Source organism: Callorhinus ursinus, unplaced genomic scaffold (genome assembly GCF_003265705.2).
Source record: "Callorhinus ursinus isolate GAN/ISIS: 27379988/994484 unplaced genomic scaffold, GSC_fseal_2.0 scaffold7, whole genome shotgun sequence".
Taxonomy (NCBI): Eukaryota; Metazoa; Chordata; class Mammalia; order Carnivora; family Otariidae; genus Callorhinus; species Callorhinus ursinus.
The window spans coordinates 61139369-61143724 of NW_027397069.1; positions in this window are offsets into that span (position 1 = coordinate 61139369).

The following is a 4356-nucleotide window of genomic DNA, read 5'->3' on the forward strand; positions in this document are numbered from 1 at the left end:
AGAATATTATCATCACATTAGTCTTCAACATATTGTACTTACCAGGAGTTTTATTTTACACCGAGTCATTCTATTGAGCTTAACATGAGCTGGGAGCAAAGGTAATATCACCAGTGATAACCTAAATCAGTTCATTTTATGTGGACAGAATTTCTCTGCCTTTACATTTATAAATATTAAAATTAGAATAGAATTGAAGCTGAATTCTGTCCCATTCTAGAAATAAATGATAATCATCTAGAAATATATGAATTGGAAAAAAGTCCCTGTCACCTCTTCAAGATATATTTCCAATAAATATGTACTTCTTGTTCAATAAATATTTATCCAAACATAAAATACATATAAATACAAATAATTATAATAATCACTCTACCCAGGAGTTATTTTTCAAACTGCTTTAAATATAATACATATACCATGAAGTTCACTCATTTTAAATGTACAATTCAATGAATTTTATGTTTACAGAATTATAAAACCATCATCACAATCTAATATTAGAACATTTCTATCACCCTAAAAAAAACAAACCCATGCCCATTTACAGTCAATTCCAATTACCAACCACAGCCACAGGCAACTACCACTCCACTTTCTATTTGCCATTAAAAAAATTTACAAAAATAGAATCATATAATATATGTTCATGTCTGGATTCTTTCACTGAGGTTTATCCATGTTGCAGTATTTTGGGGACCAAATAATACCAACTATATGGATTTATCACATTTTAAGAAATCCATTCATCAGTTGATTGATCCTTGTTGTTTGGGTTATTTTTACTTCTTGGCCTTTTAAAATGCTATGAACATTTCTGTCAAGTATACCTGGACACTTTGTATATGTGTACCAGTATTTGTACTGTTTGTATTATATGTATTATAGGTGTTCTATTTCCAGAATAAGGCAGGATTCAGCACCAATTCTATCTCAATTTTAACATTTATCGATGAGAAAGCTGAGAAACTCTATTCATCTAAACTAAATAAAGAGAAGTGGAAGGAATTTTCTAACAGCAGCATCACTTGATTTTTTTGAACCAAGAGATGAAAACATGTACACAACTTCACCTCTGATGGGAATGGCAGGTCATAAAGTAAGTCTACATATAACTTTTTAAGGAACAAATTGATTACCAAAATATGGCTGCATCATTTTACATTGTACCAGTAATACATGAGGGTTTGAATTTCTCCACATCCTTGTCAACACTTGTTAGTATCTATCTTTTTTTATTACAGATATTCTAGTGGGCAAATTATGACATATTGTGTTTATTTCCATTTTTCTAAAGACTAATTACATTGGACATATTTTCATATGCTTTCTGGCCATTTGTATATCTTTGGAGAAATGTCTATTCAAATCCTTTGCCCATTTTTAAATTATACTACATACCTTTTTAGTTACTAAGTTATAATAGTTCTTTATATATTCTAAATACAAGTCAGATATATTAATTTGCAAATTATTTCTCATAGTCTGTGGGTTTTATTTTCAATTTCTTTTTTTAAAAGATTTTATTTATTTATTTGACAGAGAGAGAGAGAGAATGAGAGCAGGAATACAAGCAGGGGGAGTGGGAGAGGGAGAAGCAGGCTTCCTGTGGAGCATGGAGCCCGATGTGGGGCTCGATCCCAGGACCCTGGGATCATGACCTGAGCCGAAGGCAGATGCTTAACGACTGAGCCACCCAGGTGCCCTTTATTTTCAATTTCTTGATGGTGTCTTTTGAAGAGCAAAAGGTTTTAATTTTGATGATGTACAATTTACCAATTTTTCTTTTATTGCCTATATTTTGGGGGTGGTAACTAAGAAATCATTGCTTCACCCAAGTTTATGAAGATTTACTCATGTTTTCTTCTAAGGGTTTTATAGTTTTAGTTCTTACAGTTAAGTCTTTGATCCATTTTGTGTTCATTTTTTAGTATGGTATGAGATAAGGGTCCAAATTCACCTTTTTTGAATGAATTTCCAATTGTTCCATTTGTTGAAAAGAATATTTCTTTCCCATCAGATTTTCTTGGCACTTTTGTTGAAAACTAGTTCACTGTAAATGGGCTTATTTATGGGTTCTTAATTCTGTTCCATTGTTCAATTCTATCCTACGCATGTTTGTCCTTATGCTAGTACCAAACTGAACTGATTACTGAAGCTCTGTAGTAAATTTTGATATCATAAAGTGTGGGGGGAGCTAAGATGGTGGTGGGAAGACCCTAGGCTTACCTCGTCCCTCAAACACAGCTAGATAACTATCAAATCATTCTGAATACCCAAGAAATTGACCTGCAGATTGACAAACTGCACAACTAGAGGGAAAGAAGAGGCTACATTGAGGAAGGTAGGAAGTGTGGAGATGGGCTTTAGGGGAGAAAAGGATCATGGGTGCTGCAGAGGGGAGGGAGCCCTGGTTGCGGAAACAGGCAAGACAGAGTGGAGCACACAGGGATATACACAAGGGGAACACTTCCTCAAAGCCATTGGCTGGGTAAACAAGAGGGATTGATTTTCTTGAGTTTTTGCAACCAGTGGGGCTCAAAAACTGGAGTTTTAGAGGTCCACAGGCTTGGCTGGGATAGAGTCCTGACGGCACTCCCCTACTCCAGGAGAGAAGGCATGCAAGCAATCCTGGGGTGGATGGCACAATCTGAGCATCACCAAAGGCTCATGGGGAGAGACTGTTCACTCTTCTTAGAGTGCACCTGTGAGAAGAGACATTTGCAGAGTTGCCCCTCAGGTGACAAAAGATCCAGTGGACACCATTTCCCTCCCCCACCCCTCAGGATAGGCACAGAGATACCTGCTGAGGGTGGCTAACCCAAATACTGGAGCTTTAGCCTGCTTTGCTCCAAATTCCACACCCCTGTGTTCTAGTGTGATTGCCCTTCTCAGTCAGACTTGCATCAGTCCCAGCATGGTGAGATCTTCCCCTGGAAGACCAGTGCAGGTTCCCACCTCACCAGGTCCTTAAAGTTTGGAGTTTTTAAAAGTCAGCAGATTTGGCTGGGATAGAGCCCAAAGTGCAATGCACTGCTCCAGGCAGGCAAGCACCCTGGAGACAGACAGCATGAAAACAACAATCTGAAAAATGCCTGGGATGCACTAGGAGAAATTATTCGCTCTTCTGGGAGTGCTCTCTAAGAGCAGCAAGCATTGAGTCCTCTCTCTGGGGACAAAGAAACTGGCTGGTGTCATTTCCCTTCCCCACCCCTCAGCAGAAACCAACTTCACTAAACAGCACAGTGCCAACGCTGGCTGCCTAACCTGCTTACACCAAGTTCCACCTCCTTGCTCTCCGCTGGTACTGCTTTTCTTGGGCAGGTATGCCTAAGGACCAGCACAGCAGGCCCTTTTCCCAGAAGACCAGCACAAGATCCTGAATGCACCATGTCTACCAACCACAAAGTTCTACAGGCTTCAGTTCTAGAAGTAGCATCAGGTTTCATTTAACAAGCAGACCAGAGCACACCTGGTTAAAACTCACCTCACTCTGGCCAAGGTCCAAAGACTGCCCACTGCAGGCAAGGAGAACCTTTGCAGATGACTGACCTGAGGGAAAGAGAGACCAAAACATAGCAGCAGAGTATAAACAGCACATACCAGAGACACTCCTTGGAGCACCAGGCCTTGGACACTATATGGCCTCCCCTTTTTAAGGCCATTACTCTCAGGAACAGGAGACATAACAGGCTTTTCTAATGCACAGAGGAAGACAGAGACCTAGACAAAATGCCAAGACAGAGGAATTCATTCCAAAAGAAAGAACAAGGTCACAGCCAGAGATCTAATGGAAACAGATATAAGTAATATGCCTAATGGAGAATTTAAAGCAACAATCATAAGGATATTCACTGGACCTGAGAAAAGCTGGAAAGACCCTTACCACAAAGATAAAGGAGCTAAAAAACAATTAGACACAAATTAAAAATGCAATAACTGAAATTTGAAACCAACTGGCTAAAATGACCTAAAGGATGGAAGCAGCAGAGGAACAAATAAGTGATATAGAAGACAGAGTTATGGAAAATAATGAAGCTGAACAAAAGAGAGAAAGAAAAACTATGGATCACAAAAGCAGACTTAGAGAACTCAGTGACCATATCAAATGTAGTAACATTTGTATCATAGAAGTCCCAGAAGAATAGGAGAGACAAAAGTGAGCTGAAGGTTTATTTGAGGAAGTAATAGCTGAAAACTTACCTAATCAGGAGAAAGAAATAGAGATCCAAATCCACAAGGCACAGAGAACTCCCATCAATATCAACAAAAGCAGGCCAACATTAAGACACTGTAGTTAAATTTGCAAAATATAGTGATAAAGAAAAAAAATCCTAAAAGCAGCAAGACATTTCC